Consider the following 22,413-nt stretch of genomic DNA (forward strand, 5'->3'; position numbering starts at 1 on the left):
AGTTTAAAAAAAAAATTACCACAAACTAAAAATCCCACCCAGTGGAATCCCTCAACCCATTTTACAGCTTTTCCATAAAACTCATGTGGGACTTCTCAGCTTGTTACCAGCACAGACTGCATTCATCTGAGCTTTTCACTGTTCTTTGAAAGAGTACACCAAGATAAGATTTCCAAGAAATCACAGCTGGTGTGTTCACAAATGAACAGCCAAAGCACATACAAAGAGAAAGATTCCTTTTAACCCCCGCATGAGATCTATTTCCTTTCTTTGTTAGTGAAAAACACAGATCTCAGCTTTTGTAAAAATGTATACACCATGCCTAAAAGTGATGGTATCAGAAATGCCAGTGCTTAGCTGCAATTAACTGTGTTTTCCACTGCCCCAAATCATCTTGAGGATAAGTGCTCCACATCCTGTTTTGATAGCCTCACCTGCTTCTGTTTCTGTGCCCATGGATAAAGAAAACTGAAGGGCAGCATGGGGAAAACCAAGAAAAATCCAAAACAAATTAAAATGAGAAAACAGAGTCATCACCCATTTCCCAGAATATTTACATTTTTCTTTTGCTTCTCATGCTGTTGAAAAAGATTCAAGTAGAACTAAAGAAAGCAGCATGTAATTTGCAGCAGTTATATTAGCAAAAAAAACTTATTTCTAAGCATCTCTACCCAACCACTACTTCCACACAGTGCTACTGCAGAACAGCTTTAGACCAGGACAGTAGAATGGAAAAGTACATAATATAACTGAGGATTGCTCCAAAACCTCTTGTATACTTTCCTAGTTGCTGCTTTCTTCATGAGTATCAGAAGTCCCCAAGATGAAGATGTAGGATAGGGTGATACAACACTAGAAAGGCACATATTTGGTATACTAAACACATTTTCTGGAAACTCACCTCAAATGGAAAGAGAAAGAGTAAGAACATAAATGAGGAAAGCCCATTCCCTTCTGGAGATTAGTTCTGATTTTTTTTTTTCTAAATGGTTAAACTACTTAACTATGTGAATTTGTATTTTTGCTGCTGACAGATGAAGCTGACATCACTAACAAGGAAGGCTTAAGAATTCACTTTCAGGTATTTATTTTCATAAATTATTTAGCCAGAAGGTTGTTGCACTGAATTTGCAACTGTGCAGAAAGATACAGACAATATTTAATTTTTAATCCCTTTCTAGCCTGCACACACCAACACGTGTTCTATGAAAACTGATTATTTTTTAACCAAGTGTCTTTTTGCTACTTAATTCTGATACACATATTTAAATTCTAGCTGCCATCCAAGAACACAGATGTTCATCCAGCAGTGAACTCTCTTTGAACTCAAAATGTCCAGAAAGGTTTTTCTGGCTGTTGCTCCACTCAGAACAGTGTCAAAAGGGCACAATCTTAAAGAATCTTTTCCCACAAGGTGTGTCCCTTCCCAGGCTGTCATCTGACAGACACATGAAAAACACCAAGTGACCACAGAAGAGAATAGCTCAAGGGACAAAGGTGACAGCTGTACAAACATTTTCAATGCCAGGTTTATGCAGGGCAGTGAAATGCTTGGTTCTTTAACCTTCTGAAACCATCACATATAAAGTCTCCCCAAATGTTTCCAAGAAAAATCAAAAGCATAGAGCTCCAAAATGTGACTTCACAGAAAAGTCAAACATCTTGTAAAATGAACAAATCAGATTTTGCCTGTGGCAAATTTTACAGAAACCTCCTGACACTGCCTAAAAGGTTGGTTTGATTTTGCTTTCTGAGTTTCTACCTCTTGGCTCTTGCTTGAGAACACTTGGGCAGATCTCAGTTTTAGCCTTCAAATTACAAAGTGCCCGTGGTGTGTTTGGCACAGCTCCAGGACAGCAATGTCACACAGGCTGCCCTGAGCTGCACAACGTCCTGGCACTGTCCCCTGCCAGGACACAGCCTGCCACTCCTCTCCTACAGGGACTCAGAGCAGAGAGAAAAGAAGAAAATTGTAACCTAGAAGGGTGAAGCTTTGCCTGGGGTATAAGGAAAAATCCATTCATTGCAAAAAAACACAAGGAATTAATTTAGTGCACAAATGGGGAGTCCCTTTAGTACCTGGCATCTCCAATAATAAGGAAATAGCTGAGGAGTTAGAACCAGGTGAGGCCAAAAAAGACCCTGATTTCTTTGTTTATGTGTGTTAACATGCAGCCTACAGCAAGATTATTTTGGAAGCCAATTGCTTAAAGAGGTCTGCAAGTAAGAGGAAGATTTTTCATCCTTCTGAGGAGAAACCAATATAATCCCCCCTTACTTATTCTACCTTAAAGAGCTCCAGGTTGTCTGTGAACTTGACTACAGGAACAGAACTGGAACAAAAACTGCTGCTGCCTTCCATTGAAACCAGTCCAGGACAATTCATGGGTATTCAGTCAGTTTTACTGAGGCTGATGCAAACAACAGGAATATATATCATAGCACAGGACCACAACACTGTGGCTCTTCTACTGGGTATTCCTGAAGATGTTTTAAGCAGTGCAATTCACTTAATGAAGAAAAACATGAAGATTTGAATAGAAAACAAGGTGCACAACTGAGCTGGTCAGGAATTCTTTGATGAAACACCAAATAAGATTTTTGACCTGATGGTCAAAGTGGTCTGAGTGTGTCTGAATGATACCACTGGTGCCACTTTGCTGGCCACTAGTGAGGGTCACTGCAGCACCACTGGAGTATCAACAGCAGCCTGAATCAGCCAGCAGCAGTGCCAAGAAAAGACACTTCCTTGTACAGTGCAAAGGAAGCCCAGGCATAAAGAAGCCTCACTGAGAGCAGAGAAGTCTGAATTGCAAAGTGGTTGGGGCTGTGCCAGCTTTGCTCAGGCACAAGGACATGGTTGCAGTGTGCATGGCCAGAGCACTCTGGCCACAGAGCAGCTGGGCAGCATTGGAGCAGAAATGCTGCAGGTATGAAAATGCTGCCCAGTGTAAGCATTCACCTGCACAATTTGTTCCTCAGGTCAGGTCTCTGAATATTCCTCATTTCAGAATGTGCTCCATTCAATGTGGCATGACTGCTTCTCAGGTGAGAGGAAGCTTTAAGACTTGCAAGGTTTAACATTTGGCAATTTTTCCACATTCCTCAGCTGAAGGAATAAACAAAATGTAAATACCAACTTACCTGATACTAACAGGTGTTTTCCTCTAGTTATCACGTTGATTGTATTGCTCCTGAGTCACAGTATGAAAATCCCTTACCAGAAGAATCAGATCAATGGGAGTATCCACATGAAACCAGGAACATTAAAAAGAAAAAAAAAATTACATCTGAGTCAGCACTAACCAGACTGAATCATCATCAAACAAGGAAGTTAGGAAACTCTGACAGGTATTTTGTTTGGCAATTTCCTCTTCCATATAACCTGAGATATTTTAAATCAGTTTTTGTTGCAGAAGCCAATTAAAGGAACAATGATGGGAAATCAAATATTTCTCAAATTTAAATATTATATTAATAGCATTAAATGACTGTGTCCTCTAAACCCAGTCTCTTCACTGTTGACACACAGAGTGATAAATTACTTCCACATTATTTATTTGATACATAACAATGCATTTATGAACATACATGGCTAGGACAGTTTGCACATTATAATATTATGTGTTCACATTAATGCACTCTCAAGTTTTTGGAAATTACAAAAACACTCTGCTGATAAACTTACATCCAGATAACAAATTTAACTGTTCAAGATATATTGACTTGCACCTTAAAAGGTTTTTGATGCACTTTGAGGAAGACATGGGGGTCTGTTTCACTCCTGGTGTAGAGGACAGTTCATGGCCCTCAAAGCAGAAAAAATATTATTGTAGAAATATTGAAGCTGGAGACAGAAGGATTCACCCCAGTGAAACCACAAGAAAGGAGAATCAGGACAGTAAGACTGCTCAGTTATCTGTGAGGAGTGCTGGTATGTAACTTGTATTATTTTTATCCTATTTTCTGTGAAACCATGAGAGAACTCTAATCCCAATTGCCATAACTGTGTCTTTGCTTTACTTGATGCTCACACTAATCCTCTACACATTAAATACATGGTTTTTTCTTCACTCAGTGGTTCATCCCTTTGGCTCAGCTCTTGACTTCTTTACAGCCATTGTGGTTTTTAAAAGCAGTTGTTCTGCATTTTTGAAATCAAAGGATGGAATTGTCATAACATCACTAAAACTCCTTCAACACCTTAAATCTACATTTTTGGTCTCTGGTCCACTGCACTGTACAGACTTCTGTCTCTACTTTCCTACATTAGGAAACCTCCATTCAGTCATGACATCTTGCTACTAAGTTTTTATGGCAATAATTAAAAGTAATTTTCAATGCCACTGAGATATTTTCATTACAATTAAATATTTCTAATCAAATACATTAATCCCTCTTGAACAAGGGTGTTCATGCACAGGAACAGAAGAAAATACAAAGTTTTCATGGCAATTTAGCCAGATGTAATACAGAAAATATAGTTATTAATTCTAATCTGACTGAAGTTCACAGAGCATTCTTGCCAACCCTCAACACTGAAGGGAAAGAATAAATAATTTCCCTACTGACTTCTGCTTCAATAGGATACAGAAACCAGATGAAAAATTGCTTTTTATAGTCACTGGGATAATCAAACATTTCTGTCGTCTGTGAAAAGAATATGAGTGAGAAGAAATGAGATTTTTTGTGACTCACTAGATATTTCTCTAACATTAGGTAAATTTTGTCTAGGCAACACTTAGGAAAAATAAAGCTTTTGTTATTGCAAAACCTTATCTTTTAAATGGAAGTATGAGAAATATCCATCATTTACACTAAATTTATTCTTGAAGAATCCTAGAGCTGCACTACCCGTACTAAGGAACCTAAAGTAAGCACATGGACAGGTCACAGGTAATGAAAAGAAAAAAGGGATTTTAGATCCTTTTGAAAGCCTTTCCATTGTTTGCATTAGTGACATCACTGCAGAATATTCAGAGTGTTAAAATTTTTTGCCCCTGAAATAAATTACTTCCTTGCCTGGAAGAAGCATTTCAAATATCCAGCCAGCAAAATCCATTAAAGAAGGGCAGTAAAGGTACTCTCAGATAATTCTGGTTTGAGCTGGATTTTCTCTGCCCTAGTCTATAGGTTAATCCTAAATCTCTCTCTACAGCATTAAGATATTGATATAAACTATACTTTTCACTTTCCTCCCTCACCCATTATGATCAAGCATCTGTTCTCTAATCAAAAGGGCATCCTTCCCTTTTTATTTGTGTGAGCCTCTTCTAAAGAGATTTTCCTCTCCAGTTCCAGAAGCTGTCATATTAATGTGCCCACTCCGTGCCATTCATTATCTTCATTACTCAGCCATGCATTTTACTTTCCTGCCCCCTTACAGTTGTTACCTCTTTCCATGTCACAGGATTTCAATTTACACAAGATTGGGTGAAAAGGGCTCCTTTCAGGCACAACTACAGGAAACACCAAAACCAGACAGATTTTTTTCCTCCCAAAAACTTAGGTGTCAAATTCAAATGATCACAAGAAAATGTCACAAAAACTTTCTAGCTAACGCATCTTGAGGATAAAAGTTTAGCCAAACACACTCCAAAGATTCAGAAAATAAAGAACTCTCTGCTTTTCATACTTTTTTAAGATACCTTTGTTTTAGTCTCGGTTTCTAATAATTTGAACAGTAATATTATCATCTGTGATGTTGTGCCTATTTGAAGCAGAACTCTCAGTCTTTTGGCAAGAGCCAAATACCACAGGGAAGAATCACACAATAAAAATCTGACCTGCCACACATCTGTAAAGGCTCACTGAGTCTGAATGTAACATCATTAAACATTCTGGGGTTTTTTTTTTCCTCTTTGCTTCTTTTGCTTACAGGAAGGCACAAATAGAAAATGTAAGGGTCCACATGAGTGGTTGGGAAACTAAGCACGCTCTGCAAAGAACATAATAGGATTAAGAAAACAGTAGCAGTTTTTGTTAAATAGGGAGCAAGGAGACTGTTTATGAGGTTTGGGGTTACTTGATCTATTCAGGAAAGCGTCTTAGACAGCAGCAGCTGACCACAAGTGGAAGGTGTGAGGCACAAGGGCACGTAAAACATGCCCTGAGCATAAGAAGGAGCAATTCATTCCTTTCATCTCTTCTGTGCTCTACTCTGAGGTTAATATTCCAACAAGTATTGCAAACTGACTAAAGGAAAATATTTTATCCTATTCTCCAAAACTTACTCAATAACTAAGGAAAAAAAAAAAAAAGTAGGATCACCAAAAGTTTGGTAAAGAACATAAGACAAGGAAAGGAAGCACAATAATATGGATGCAAATGGATTTTCATATTTAAATGAGATTCAGCCTCATGAATTATTAATATTTTCATCACACAAGGACAAGTTATCTCAAGACATGTAACTGCTTTGATGTTCTTTAAATGGGACATAAACACAATTCCTTCTATTACATTTCTGTCTGAAAAACAACCTTTGTGGCTGGTTTGGTTTTCTGTTGTTTGGGGCTTTTTTCCCCTGCACATTTTCAACTGCTACACAAAGCAGCTTTCCCTTCTCAGAAAACAGTAGAATTTAAAGCCTAAATCAGACCGTGAGACAGAGATAAACATCTTCTGCTTCATGATGGAAATCATTCTGATTTTGCAATTGATGATTTGTAAAGCTACCAGCCAAGAGATGAAACCTGACACCCTGGACAAGCACCAGCTCCTGGCAGAGTAAACAAACTTCAAGAGCCATGGAACTGAACTCTGCGCTGTTTCCATTTGCCATCCAACCTGCTTGTGGATAAAAGCACCAAATGGATTGCAATACATGCCTGAGCACCACTGGTTTAGATAATTTCCTACAAAGCATCTCATTTTAATGTTTCACTTACAATGCAAATAAACAACAAAAAAAGGTCACTAACACATCACCTTTTGTCTAAAGACAGTGTTTGCCCTTGCCAAGAACTTCATTCCTTCAAATCCCCCGGGGACTCTCTGCATGAGCGATTTTGCATCTGAAGTTCCTTACCTGTACTTCACCGTCTGAGCTAACAAAACACCAAAGCCTAGGAAGTTATAGATTCCAACACTTGGAAGTGAAGTTTGCAGCTGAACTGCCTGGTGACAGAGTGCACTGCCTGGTTTTCCCCGGTGTAGAAGCTAAACCTGAGCACTGACTTTCAGCTCTTCATCCCAGTGCTCTGCAACGTTGTCAAAAATGGGGTTTAAACACTGACATAGTAGTAGTAGCATTCCTTCCTTAAAAGTGTGTTTTCCAAACTCTCTCCTGTATCCTGTAGCTGCTGGATTTCAAACCTGGGAACCCTGGTATTTCAGGACCCCATCAATACAGACTGAATTTCATCAGAACTCTTTTTGGGACAGTAAGTGGTCTAGGATATAGTTTGAAATTACCAAAGCTATATAAATGACAGATCATTTATTAGTAATAAACTGAGGACAAAGCCACAGGAGTGCAGAGACCTGAGCACCTTCTGCATTCTTACACTCTATAAGACTTTACAGATTTCACTAATAAAAGCAGATTATAACAACTAAATATATGTCACCCCTTTAATGAAAATATAATCAAAAAATGTTAAATTATTTCATGTTATATATGCAAAGATTCCCCATATGTAGCAAGTTACTCTGCAAAGCAGGTTTACTGGAAACCATACACAGCACATCCTCGAAGCCTGGCTCTATGGATGAACACTTCCCAACAGCAGCAGCCCCAAACTGGAGCAATTTCAGCCAGCACAGACCCGGGTGTGGTTTCTTTACCTTTGCAGTTCGTTCTGCTTGCCCTGCAGCTGAACTTAGCCGATTAATATATAACACTAAAGAAAGATTTCCTCTGGAGACAGCAATGCACTTAAAACAATAGGTAGCTGTATTATTTTCATCTTACAGCAAAAGGAAGTGATCACAGAACAGCTCTCCTGGTCTCCAAATACCTCATCCTTTAGAGCATATTCCACTATACTGGGATCACAGGAGACAATTTCTCCCAAACTGGGCACAATAGTGGCCAACCAGTGCAAACCAGCACCTTCCTCATCAGCAGTGCTAAATAAAACGTGAATCAGAACCTCAAAGAACATGCTGCTTCTCTCAAGCATGTTCTGAAGTACCAAAAATTTCTACATATCATATTTCTGATAAGAAACCAGCACAAGAACACCAGTTACACTGCTACTTTGGTCAAGTTACTTCACAGTCTTAGTGATTGAAGTCAGAATGGTCAGATCTATTGGTTTTAGACTCTGGGGAAAATATTCTTTTACAGAGAGGACTTGATGCAAGTATATTAGGCACAAGCAGTCCCTGGGGTAACAGTACAAACAATTCCTGTCACCGTTTGAGCTGCACTCCCTACAATCCCACCCCCTCTCACCAATAAATGCTCAGATAAAAACTCCCACCACCTCCACCAAACGGGACCACTTCCTCATTACTGTGGTAACGGCATATTGAGCTGGAGAATCAAGAAAAGATGAGCACAACCTTTTCAATCTACTCCCTGCGACAGCTAAGAAAATCCTTTCTTAGTTTATGCCAGGAAGACGACAATTAAACTGCCCAGACAGCAGCCACGCATATCCATCACAATCGTCAAGCAAAACAAAAGGTGCCCAGTTCAGAGCTGCACTGGCCTCAGGCAGGCAGCTTTTCTGCTTCTCTGGATCACACAGAAACTTTCAGCACCTTGCAGAGCGAAATTGGGGAAATGACACAGTTTTAAACACCCACACCTGAAAGTCATAACCATCATTTGTGTTCATTCACACGTACCTGGAAATAAGGCAGATTTTCAACAGAAATCTCCATGAGACTGGGCTGCCTCTGTGCTGTAGGATAAGAAGTTCTTAAAAATAACAATTTGAAGATTCTCTACAAAGTAAATTTATCACTTTACATTAATTTCTCTTCACGATAATACTATATTGTAGATGCCACCTAAGTCTATCACCTGTATTAACATTTACATCACATATTTCAATATCACTGATTCATCCAGTTTCTCAGAAAAATGTACCTACTACTGAAATTTGAGCCAAGACTTGTAGCCCACATGATATTTCCAAGATCTGAGCAACAGCTTTGTATTCACAAAAAGCAAGGAAAGTGAAATGATTTGGAATGACTCTTCATCACTCACAAGACAAGTTAAGATGCAAAATGGTAATTGCACGTTGTCAAGTCAAAAAAAAAAAAAAAGTTTTATTCCAGAGTTTCTTTAGGGGCTTTTTTTGCTGTGGGATTGGAGAGGTTTCTTTGAGTTTTTAAATGTTTTCATTTTCCTGATATTAAATGTTTTTATATTCCTAATATTAAAATATATTTTTAAAATATGTTTTATTTTCATCTTCAATGAAGTATTTTTAGAACCTGTCTTTTAACAAAGTTACAGAGAAGAAAGAAAAGCACATTTCCAGGTAACAAATCACTACCTGGAAGGACTCAATTTACTGAGGGCTTTTCAATTGCTTGAACCAAAATGCATGACTCATTTTGTCAAAACCAGAATTCAAAACTAGAATTTATTCAAAAGGGGATTAATGTGATAATTATTCCTGAAATAAATGCCAAATAAATGTCCCTCAATCTGCAGAAAATTTAAAAGCTGAAAGAGCCATCAGAGTTTCCTGAGTAGAACAACACTGCACTAGAATTCCATTAATAATAGGAAATTTGTTCAAAGTGGCCCAAACCAACTGTTACTCATTAAAACCAACCCTGCCCCTTTAATATGCCAATAACTTGGAATGTTTCCAGAATTTCTGCCTATCTGTGATTATAAAATAAACAGAAAAAAAAGGAAATCTGAAAATCTCTAACCCATCCCCGCAGTTATTGGATACAACAAATGTGATTTCATCTCAAGAAGGACATGCAGCACTTCCTGCTCTGTGCAGACCCCATGCTCTGAATTAAAACACACACAGGCCCAGTGCTCTGGACAAATACAAATGTTTAAATGTGAACCACAAGTTCAACATACAGAGACCACAAGGTACACCAGAACTCCCAAGAGCTACAGGCAGTGGCTTAGGCATGTACTTAGTCCCATGTTTTACAATAGTATGCCAATTTTTTTATGTCTTGGCATTTTCTGCACATTGCCAGTCTTCTGAATTAATGTGAATTGAAGTAGGTGGAATATACAGTTCCAGGGAAATTCCATTAGAACTTATCATAAATGAATCTTACCACCTACTATACCATCAAGTTCCTGTTGTGCCTACGGATTAGTTCACTCAAGTATTTAACTTGTTTCTTATTAAAGCATATGAACTCTGAAATTGTACATTTTTCCAAAATCTGAAAGGCATTCACAAGGAACTCACTTGATCAAAATTAGTCATATTCTTGCATTTTTAGCTCACTATGTACTCATGTACTTCTATTTTTATTAGGATATTTTGTCAGTTACTAATTATTTGTACATCTTCCCTGATTAAATAAAGGGCCGATAATCCAAATCACAATTTTATGAAAAATAACTTGATTTAAATATCTCAGCATTAGAAAATATGAAAAACAACTTGCATAAAGGATCTACTTAAATAATATTTCTCAGAGCACACACATTTTCTTCTCTGAAAATCTTAACATTTCATCTTCAATTTTGGTACACAGGAAAAAAAAACCCAACTTAAAGAAATCCCAAAACCAAAATCTCCAGGAACAAACCCAAAACCAAACCAAGAGTGACAATCTGCATATGTTGATAAAAATTAAACTCACCCAGGCCTTGCTAGAGAGACCTCAGTATGAATTCCCTCATCCCATTGAAAACAATTCTCCCATTTTGGCACAAGCACAGATCTTTATTAACTGACAGATTAATGTGGCAATGAAAATAATAAAAGCTTTTCTCAACAGCCTTCATTTCTCCTGAAAGCTCATAGGTGAAGGTTAAAGTAATGCAATGTGAAAAGGAGCCACCCAAGTCCCTGGCCACCATTGTGGCAGTATTCATCAGAGGCACTATGAGCACTGCTAGTCCAGCAGAATTCAGGAGTTAAATATTTTAACTTTGACAGGAATATCTGTTTAAACCATCTGCACATTTCCCTTGTGACCATTTGTCCAAGGTATTTTATACAAGATATTTTTATAAAGATATTTTGTATATCAAGAAATACCTGTAAAAGGAGGAAAAAAGAAGAGTAAAAGGAAAAGACAAGGAAAAAGGGGAAGAGGAACACAGAAGCATCCAAACACTAACAGCAAAAGGAATGTCCAACACAAGGATATTCCCAAGAAGACAAAACCAGCAGGAAAAATCTCAGAGGAAAAAATGAGAAAGTAAAGAAGAGATGAATCCAAGCTGGAACATTTGGACCCATGTGCAAAAACGGCCAGCTGAAAGCACATGGCCCTGCCTGGGAGCAGACCCTAGAGCTTGAGTCCCTGTTTGTTTATATTTTCCTGGAAACAAAATAAGTTTCAGTTCAGATTAGGATGACATTGAAGCTTTCTGCTGTGCTACTATAATTCCATAATTCACAGCAATATCACAAGCCTATCAAAGAAGTCCTCAGTTTAAAAAAGTGAATTCTTGTTAAACCCAATACAAGAATTAGGAGTCAAGGAATTAAATATTTTCATTTTGAGATACAAGATAGATATGATCATTTCCTCAATGTTTTTATTTTTTAATTCAAACTTGAATGTTTCTGAAAGGGAAGAGCACATTGAAATCCTTTCTTTCTCCTCTCTCCACCCACCTGGAGTCAGAACTCTGTTCATGAGAGACACAAGATGGATCCTCAATACATTTACTAAGACATGTTTGGTTGTGTTTGGTGTTTACAGCTGGATGAATGAAACACGCCAGTCAGCCTTTTGAGCAGCTCAGAGACCTACATATGAGTGCATTTAACTTGTGAGCACATGTATGGCTCTACTTTAGCACTCACAAACAGACTTAAAACTTTAAAGTATTTGCAGGTGCTCAAAAAGTAATAGGCCAAATGCAATTTAACCTTTTGAGCTGCACCTGTGACTGTGAAACCCAGTTTGATAAAATCATCATAGGTTAGGCTCTTTCCTACATATCAGAACCATCATAACAGCTCCAGCTGCCAAAAAGAACAACTTTTGCTGCCCTCCTTCTGTGTTCTCCATTTATCCCACATCTCTCAAGCACAGAAACCCATTATAAAGTCAATGTTGTTGTATAAAGAGGCAGAAAATGGACCATGATTGTTTGAAGTTTGGATGTGTTGATACCTTGCTGATATTTCAGGAGTTAAATGAAAGCCTGAAGCATTCCAGCAAGCATCAAAGCTGGCAAAGGTGCTCAGTGAGAACACGTAGGCAGGAAGACAGGAACGAGGAGATGGGGGTGATATGACTCCCTGTTTCAGCAGCTGTGAGCTGCTAAGTCTGTCCCCCCTGTGCTAAGAACCATGCAGATAGTGGGCAGATATTTAGCAGCTTTTCCTTGTGCTTCACAGCCAAGTAATTAAATCAGACTTAATATGGTAAAGTACCCACAACAGAAAACGGCACCTACCCAAGATAAGAATCGCCTCAACTTCACCTCCAAGTTGTGCCACAGAAGAGGTGTGCACACAGAAAAAGCTCTGCTCAGACTTTCTGTCTGGCCTCAAATAAGCTGAATGAAACTGGTGTTATATATATTTGTTATCAAAGTATTCAAGTTTGTAGTTAGAGGAATAAAATAGAGGAGATTTTTTCCACATGACGCTTAAGGAGATATTCTAGAGCATTTGCTTTAAGCAACAAACTTCTGTTGTTAATGCAAAACAAAACCATCCTCCATAGGGCGACTCATAACAGGAATCTGGGTCAGGTACTCTAAATTGCTGGTACAAGAACCTTGCTTTCTGAAGAAGCTTAGGAAAGAATCATTTAAAATACCTGTATGTTTAGGAAGTGCGATCCCACAAATTCTGGAAAGGAAATTGCAAAATTATACTAGGTTTGTGCAATTCAGTGGGGCTTTTTTTCCCAGATATATAAAAACTAAAACAGTACATCCAGATTTTGATCCCTAAAGGACAGTTGTAAATATGTAATATAATGGATTTGACACAGACACATGCCCAATTGAAATTTTTTCTTTTTCACCACTACTGACACTTACTACTCTGTCTATAGAGCGCATTCACCTACATTTAAAACAGACCAGAAGGCTTTCAGCCAACCTGAGTCTGCCCTACTGCTATAAAGGAAAAATAACAGGTATATTCTGAGGAAGAAGAAAAGGAGTATATAAAATCATTAACAGAGAATAAACAACTTATCTAAAGTCCTAAATTTCTCTGAAGTTTTTTCTGAATCTATACTTTCTCCTAAAAGCGTGAGTGGGTAAAAAACTTATTTAACTAGACCAGGAATGTCTTCCCATCTTCTACACTGGTCCTACATAGAAACAAAGTTTGAATAACCATAAAGGAACTATTACCCCTCCTCTCACCTCTTGCTCCTTCAAATGATTTATATCACTGCCATCCTCTGCACAACCAGCTCATAAAAGCTTCCTCACAGTTCTAAACCTGCACGTAGAACACATTTTTCTATAGATAAAAGTGAAGAAATGTTAAAAGAAATTGCCTCCAAACACAGTTTTTAAAATTTTGCTGAGTAAAAGTAGTAGGAAGCACAGCAAACAAAACAAAGTTTTGTTCCCATTTCCAAGCAAGTCAAAACCATTGGAAGAACATGACCAATAAAGAGAAACAGCACCTATTTGTCCTTAGCAATAAAATTTATTGTACTGACAGCATGAGAAGGCAGCTAGTTAATATTTGAACATCTGAATTGTTCTTCCACTTACCTTTCTGTCAAAACAAAACACACAGGCACCTTTTTAATCACAAGAATGATGTGCAGTGAATCATATTTAGTATCAGCCTCATTAGAAGAAAAAGTTCTGTGGTGACCTAGGACACTAAGCCTACTAAAACTTCCTGAGGTGTGTTGTAGATCATCCAGGCTTGAATGATCATATATATTCAGGTATGCTGTAGAACATAAAACATGTAAATAATTATTCAATTATATATAATGACATGTAAACTACAAGATACTTAATTATATATAAAATAATTAGCTTACAAAAATAAAAGGGATTACAGACCAACTGACTTAAATTGCATGTATTTAAAAGTGGTTGAAAGACATATAGGTTCAGATCAACACTAACCAGAAATCTGGGTTTAACTCCATAAATAGTTTCCAAGTGTGGCAGTGCAAGGCCATGCACTAATATTCAGCAGACACAAGATACCCTACTGGCATCAAAACCAGCAACTCTACAGCCTTTTTTGAATAGAATTTTAACACCCTTAATTTTTTTTTTTTTTTTTTTTTTTTTTTTTTTTTTTTGACAAGAGACATAACCGATTGGTGAGTAAAGCTAATGTTCCAGTTGCAAGGAAGTAAAAATAACTGAATTTACTCAAGAAATATGTCTGGAATACTGCTCTAGTATCTCTAACAACATAACCTGTCTTCAGATACACTTGCAAAGTAGCTCTGCTGCACATGGACTTTCCAACTCTGTTGACAGCAGTTTCAATTTCTGTTTTTACTGCTAACTCCTCAGGGAAAGAATCAAATTTTAGCCCTTTATTAAAAAGTAGAGTAAATATTCTCAGTGTCTTTATTATTTTACCAGATTTTAACAGCAACATCAAATCCTTCCTTCACCCTGCTACACAGCAGCAAACGTGCACAAGAAACGGGAGTTTGGTTTGCCCATTATTTGGCAAGGCCAAGGCAGAGCTATGTCCCCCAAATACTATCTCTCACTCAGATGTGGGAAGGAGAGCTGTGTTTACATCTCTCTCTGAAGTCTCCTGACTCAACATCTGTGCCATGACTCCAAACATCAACTTCATCAAACTTTCCCCTCATGGTTCACCAAAACTATGACGTGCTTGGGGCAGGTGACCTCAATCCTCCACGTGCTCCTGTGCAAACACACACAGTCTGCAGTTTCATTATTGATGTTTGCTTTCATTTTAAATGTTTAGTAGGATTGATTTGGCACACTATCTTGTTTCACTGATACCGTGTTTGGCTTTTGATAGCAGCAATGGCAGTAGCAATAAAAAACAAATCCCACTAAATGACTATCCTAACATAATAATGGTCTAAATAATATGTGCCCCAGTACAGGCAAGACTGATTAAGATGGACAGATTGAAAGACATGAATACAGCATTATTAATCTTTACTTGAACAAGGGAAAATACCCAAGCCCACAACCCAAGCAGAAAAGAATACTTGAGAATTAAATGTTAGTGGTACTAGCTGCCCAGAGTTGTTCACGTGCAGTGACCAAACTGTGCTTTAAAATGATACAACTGATGAATGAAATTAGGATTCAAGTACACCCCTATCCTCCCACCAGGTCAATACAGGACATATTCTTCCTTCTGCAAGGAAATCCTTGTTCCAGTCACAGGGTGGGACTGACCCATGTTATTGTTTGACAGTACAGCTGAACCTTTTTAAGACAAAAAACCCCAACCTCATGCACCAATGCCATTGCAGTTTACAGTTTTGGATAACCACTTACACTAATAAAAGGAAAACCTTTAGTTAATACCTTCTGACCCTCTGACAATAATCTGTAAAAATAACACTAACCCTTTGTCCCAGGGATGGGTGGGTGGTGCATGTCCCACAGCTCTTGTTGCTGTGCCTGGCATGTCCTGCTCCCTCACTGAGCAGACAGCAGGACAGAGCTGCCTCTCCCTGCTGAGATGGGGATAAATCATGGCAGGGGCAGAGTGGAGAACAGCCACACTCACCTGCTCTCCCCCTACAGCCACAGCTGTGTGATAGCTCAGTGACAGAGCAGCAGCCTGACCAGCAGCCCTTAACTTGGTCTTTTCATTCCTCAAAGGAACACAGCAACTGTAGTCCCTGAAAATATCCACAAATGAGATAGGGTTAAAACCAAAACAAAGCCTGTGTGCATTATCTAAACATCTTGCCACTTCATCAGAGAACAGAATCTGACAGAATTTCCTCAGCCTTGGAGTTCTTGATACCTGACATCTTTGAGACATCACTCTTGAAGCAGCAGCCACCTGATTTGCCTCAGGTGATCCATGGTAGCTGTGGAGGTTCTTCATTCCTCCCAGGTGAGCAGCAACAGCATAAGGTACTACCAGCTGATGTCATGTGATGGTCTAAATTCATTGAATTGATGGTCTCCAGCTTGTTCTTGCTGATTGATGAGACAACTTACAGCTGCAAATCAAAAGGGATTTGGGAAAAAAACAAAAATCCCCCCTGACTGAGAACACCACAATGTGAGTTGTGCCCCTCTATGTAATAATGTCCTGAACCTTAAATTAACACCAAAAATTAATTTTTACAAAAAAAAGAACTGAAAAACTAACCAAGAAATCAGAAAACATTTGCTTGTGTTCTTTCACAGCATGGTTTTCTCCAGTACTCAGAGAAAAAAACCAACTATGAATAGGACTGTGGTGAGCAAGAAAATTGCATCAATACATACACTTCCTTGTTCTCCCATCTATATTAACTGCAAAGAAAAGCTGTCATAAGGGGAAGTAGAACACTTACATTGCTCAGAATCAACACTGGCAGCTGGCATGTTGAAACCAAATGTAAGGGGGTGTAGGCAGTAAACACCATAAAAACCTCTTTCATTTCAATTCTTCTTAAAAACTAACTACAGTCTCAAATGTTCAAAATGCAGGGATCAGTCTCCTACCCTCAACAAGAGAAGGCAGCACAGGGGTACTTGTAAAACTTTGAGAGGTTTTGGGTTCCTCTTATCTGTACCCCAGATTCTCAATCTTTCAGGAGATCCAAGATGACATATGCATGCACCTTTTATACAAACATGAAAAATAGGTTTTATTAAAGAAAGATGAAAAAAGCCTAAGATTTTAATGCAATTACTTCCTCAAGGAAGTAAGGCTTTAAAAGCACCAAACATCACACAAATTGACAATGCTCTAAACAGGCATCTCAGCAAAACTGTCAGGAAACTATTTACTTGTCTGGTTTATAAATGCCTAATATATAAAAGTTCCTTCAAATGAGCAGAACTGTGGAGTAGTTGGGACATAAACATACCTCATTTTAATCTCAAATTCTTAAGACTCTTATCTGATAACAAAAAAGCCTCTGCAGTAACTTAGTTATACAAACATGTAGAAATTCACATGATTGAATCTGACACCAGGATCTTCCCCAGCACAGCAACTAACTTCTACATCTCATCCTCCAGGAAAAAGAAAATAAACCCATCATTCCACTTAAACTCTGCTAGGCACGGAACATTACTCATCTTCAAGTTCTAAAACACAGTAAATGTGAGAGATGATAATGTCTCCTAGGTGTAAGTGCCTACCCACAGTCTCTCCCCTCCAGATAGTGCTCCTGACTCAATTACAGCTCTGCACAGGCACATGCAACATTCACAGAAGTAAACCCGGGCAAAGTAGGAAAAATGCAACTCAGTTCCAAGTTAGAACAAATGGCAGGCAGATCAAAACAAAGAAGAAACCCCTCCTTATTAATATAAAAATCTGCAAAGATAAGCAGTAGAAATTAATGTATGTCATTATCAAAAGAATTTCCAAAGTTACAAGACTTCAGGAAAGGCAGCCTAATTCCTGTTTCACTTGGACATCAGTCCAAATGTTTATGGCAGCCAGACCTTCACATGACCAAATCCAGTATGTGTGTCATTGCTAATCCATGAAGAGCTCATGTCCTTCACAAAGAAAAGCCTGAAAACCTGGAGGAAAAACCTGGAACACCAGACTCTCACCCAACCTTAAGGCAAAGCTGAAGACAATGAACAGTGCTCAAAACACTTCAAAAAGTGAATCTATACAACAGACTGTGTAGAACACAATGAGGGGAAACTCCCATCACCACCAGACTCTTCACACCTCCCACTACTATCAGAAAAGAGGAAATGAGGCTTGGGACTGAGAAACCAATGAAGTCCTGCTATGAAGTGGGGCTGTGAAAAAAAAATGGCAGCAACAGCCTATTCTGAAATTCCATTTTTGCAAAAGTCGTCATCTTTGCATAAAAGAAGTATCTGCCAACAGGATTAAAACCAGGTTTGTTTGCTGAAGTAACAGGTACTGTACATATAGTCTTTCAGCTCACAATAGATTATTACACACTTGTGGAAAGTGCTTTTACACCAGCCTGCCTCAAAAATCTTCAGAGAACCAGTACTTAACTTCCACTAGAGAATTTTCCCTTATATTTGCTGCAGAAAGTTTTATCTCTAACTTTTGTTTCTAATGTGCATGTTCAAAGTCACATCATCCCTTATTGTCATCCTGTCATATGGCAAAAATTAAGTGGCCCCAGGTAAAGTAGGTTTTCTGTATGTAAAAATACAAGAGAAAATCCAGCTGTGGGAGGCCCTGGTAGTTCATCTTCTCCCCAGAGATCTCCTAGAACAAAGCAGTGAATTACTGTGGGATTGGGAATTATTGGGATGTCTATCCAGCTACCAAAGAGATGTTTTAACTCAGCTTGAGACTGTTTTCTTTTTGTGAAATACCCAAAGGCACATTTCAGAGAAATGGATCAAAGATAGTAATGCCCTTTTCCTTTCCAATAGTTACCCTGTAATCACCATGAAACCCAGCATTTCTTACTATTTAGTTAGAAGCTGACAGAAAGTACTGCTAAAGGATGTTCACTAAGAACTGATTTTCATCCCCCTCTCAAATCCACTGCACATAAAATGGGTTAATAAAGCCTTCTGAGCTGCATTAGACTCTATTCTGAGGAAAGCCTCTCTCCAGCTGTAGGAGCATTTCCACACATTTAGCACAGTTATATTTCCTGAGTTGTACAGGAAAAATTACAGAAAATAGGCAGCAAGAATGTCTCAGTACCAGGAAGACTCTCCATTTCATTTCCTGTGGATCAAATTTTTACATCTTTACTCAGTCCTAATCCAACTTGAACCCATTGACTCAACAAAGACTTGAGATGCAAAGCTCTTTAGGTCTTGCAAAATTTTCCACAGTCCAAATTAGAAATGACTCTTTGTTTCAGAAAGACTTGGACAAAAGTGACGCTCTAAATAACTGAAATGCAGCTGTAGCTAACTAATGGTTTGCTACAACATTATATTGTAAGGTCACAAATGAAAATGGACTCTCTCTGACCACTTACATGCCATTAAATACACAAAGAGCATGAAATTTAATAAAATATATTTTAAAGCACTGTTTCCAAATTTCACTGGAAGTATTGAAATGAGGAAAACTCCTTGCCACAATTAGCTTCTGCTTTTTCTCCTCTCATTCAAACTAGTTTTAGTTTTGCTTTTATAACACAAACTGCTCATGCATATAAAGTCCCTCCAGATTTCAACATAACAGCAATCTACACAATTTTAAATGAGGGCCCTCATACAATTTATTACAACATCATAGCTAATCAGATGACATTCTGTCCCAAACCAAGAAAATACAATTTAGATGTTCCAACCAAAAAAAGCCCCACACTTAATCATGCATAAGAACACGTATTAGTACAAAATATTACATAGTTCAATTTGCGCAGAAGTAAAAAGGAAATTACCTCAGACTGTTCCTTCGCTTTCACCCAAACTGTGATTAGCAATGTATCTCCTAGAGCTCTCAATTTTGAAGTAGGTTTCTTCAAATTAGACTCTCCAACTATAAACTCACAATTGACTGATTTATAGACATATTATACCCTTTCCAAGATGATGTCAGACAAAACAAGCGAGGAACTTTGACATTACCCTTATAACTATCTTATTACCTTATAACTAACTTATTACCTTTGTAACTATCAAGTGAAATGTTCTGGAAAGAAGCTGGACATCAAGTGGGAGGAATTTGGGGTTTCAGCATGGACTCAACAGCAATGTAACAGCTGGGTCACAGCCCCAGCAATGCTGGCACCCCCACTGCACACCAGGGTCTGGCACCTGCCCAGAGAAACGTGCAGTTATCACAGCACCATAAAAACACTGGGAACTTCATCACTGTTTCAGCTAGAGCTGAATGAGATCATTTAAGACGAAAACATGAGAGCAATGATATGTGACCTGTACAAGTTAAAAAGTGATTACAAAGGTCTGCCATGAAGTATGGAGGTGTTTTCCCCGGTTCTTACACTTCACACGTTCCTGTGCTGCATCCCATTCTTAAAATATCTCATTTTAACACAACCGCTTACAGCACTTGAAGAACAACCGAGCCCCATCACTCGGAGCAGAGCACGGGCAGGGGGAGCCCGGCTGGGACCCAGAATGGCCCAGGGGAGGCCTCCAGCCCCGGGCACACCGGCCGAGGCTCAGGTCTCTGAGGTGACAGCAGTGACACAGAGCTACGGGACTCGGCCCCGTTACAAAACAACATCGTGGCTTCTAAGCTACTAAAGAACATTTTAACCAAAAGCGCAATAAAGGGTGAGGACACGTGGGCACAGCTCCCCGCCGGGCAGGGGCTCACTCCGAGCTCCGGCACCTCAAGCCTCGGTGCTTCGCCGGGTCCGGGTGTCCAGCGGACCAAAACCTCCCAAACACCCCCCACACACCACGAGAGCGCTGCTGCGGTCGCAGCCCCTCCCTCAGCACGGCACCGAGCCCAGGTGCGGAACGAACGGAGCCCCGGGCGGGGCCCAGCGCGGGGCTCCCGCTGAGGGCTCGGGCGCTCCCACACGCGGCCACCGCCCGTGGAGCGGGGAAAGAGCAGCAGGGACGGGAGGGAGCCACAGGGAGCAGGGACAGGCAGCGCCTGGTACAGCCAGGGCGGGGCAGCGTGAGCGGGTGAGCAGGTGAGCATAGGCTGCCGCTCCGGGGGCGGAGAGGAGGACGGGCCGGGGAGCGTCAGCTGGGCTGGGCCGGGCTGGGCTGTGCTGTGCTGTGCCGGGCACACATCTCCGTCCCGCCCCTCCACCCTCACTCTTGTCTCGCTCTCTTGTTTCCCGGGACAGCCATCGAAACTCGGTGGTGGCCGCGGCTCCCGACGGCTCCCCGGACGCGGTGAGTGCCCGTACCTGCCCCCGGCGCGGCGCCGCCGCCGCCCGGGAGTTCCTGCCCCGCGTGGGTGAAGGAGGAAGCGAGACGGGCTCCGGCTGCCTCTGGCCCGCCCGGCTTCCGCGGGGCGCCCGGCGGGCAGAGCGAGACGGAGGGACCTTGAGGGTCCCCGGGGCTCAGCCGTCCTCCCCCGTGTGCCCCGGGCAGCGCCTCGGCGCCGGGGTGGGGGGGAGGCGGCGGGGCTGTGCCCCCGGCCCGGGGCTACCTCCTCCGGAGCCTCCATGTTGCGCTGCAGGGAGGGGGTTGCGGCCCCGGCCCGCCCGGACTCCCCTCGGCTGCTGCGGACGGGACCGGCGGCTCCGGAGCGGGGCAGGCGGGACCTGGAGCGGGGAAAGGCGGGGGGCGGCAGGAGGGAGAGCGCTGAGCCCCGAGCGAGGAAGCGGCGAGATCCCCGGGTTGGTCCCTGGCAGGAGCATGGGAGTTCCCTCCCGGCACAGAAATGCCAACTTTGATACCACCAAGTTTTTCCCCACTCAGCCGGCTCTGTTTCGGTCTACGTGCCACAGTGAGTTTGAGCAGATGAAATGCAGAGTCTTTTCAATAGTCAACTTTCCAGCTGAATAGCGACAGACAGTAAGAAATGAAGGAACTGGAAGGAATGCCTGATGCTTTTGTGTACGTACATGCCAGGCGTGCATCTATTAAAAAACAATTTTCAGTTCATCGCTAGAGAATTCCCTGTTTGCATTAGGGCATGAAATATTAAAATAATTGGATTACAGCATTCTGTGGTTACATCTGACATCTGTTTACTTGCGGGCCCTGGCTGTTGCACCACTTCACGTCTAGATAGTCCAAGTAGCACAGAGCAGGGTGTAGATGTGGAGCAAGGAGGTTTATGTACAAGGATGGCATTGCTTTGCTATGTCCGAGGAGAGAACAGGCTCTGCAGAACAGATGGTTGTGGGAGAATCAGTTCTAGTGATAGATCTTTACCTTTCAGAGACTCATTTAAAGCCTGAACTGCGATGTTTGGTATCTTTGCAAATAATCAGTATCAAAATCCTTTATACCCTTGCAGTGCCTTTAGTTCCTTTTAAATCTTTTTTGCTCTGGACTTGTACGGTCAATAGACTGATAAGAATGTAATAGCAAGTTAACTCTTCAGCTTTCTGTCAAATAATGCAGTGCAACACTGTGCTAATCAAATAGGAAGCTATAACCGACAGACTTCTGAGCAAGATCACTATGAAGAACTGCTTCTAAAGTGGTTAAGCAATAATTCATAAGCTTTTTTTTTTTAAGTGTATATGCAAGATTTCCTGTTTATTTCAGTTCCTGAAAGTGACTGTTAAAAATGAATTTTGTCTTTGGACTGATGGATATCA

At 40.3% G+C, this 22,413-nt stretch overlaps 1 protein-coding gene across 4 annotated transcripts in view; it reads left to right on the plus strand.

Annotated features, from left to right (window-relative positions):
* The first annotated feature begins 20,749 nt into the window (after positions 1-20,749).
* Positions 20,750-22,413, plus strand: part of PRKCD (protein kinase C delta) — a 61,369-nt gene continuing 59,705 nt past the window's right edge. For 2 of the 4 annotated variants that reach the window (XM_033071960.1, XM_033071963.1), the window contains exon 1: positions 20,901-21,031. The gene's annotated coding sequence lies outside the window, so the exon portion shown is untranslated. Of the gene's footprint in view, positions 20,824-20,900; positions 21,032-21,459; positions 21,591-22,413 lie in introns of those variants that run through there. The other 2 variants (XM_033071961.1, XM_033071962.2) reach the window with 2 other exon arrangements.

The sequence above is a fragment of the Catharus ustulatus genome, chromosome 13 (assembly GCF_009819885.2).
Source record: "Catharus ustulatus isolate bCatUst1 chromosome 13, bCatUst1.pri.v2, whole genome shotgun sequence".
Classification (NCBI taxonomy): domain Eukaryota; kingdom Metazoa; phylum Chordata; class Aves; order Passeriformes; family Turdidae; genus Catharus; species Catharus ustulatus.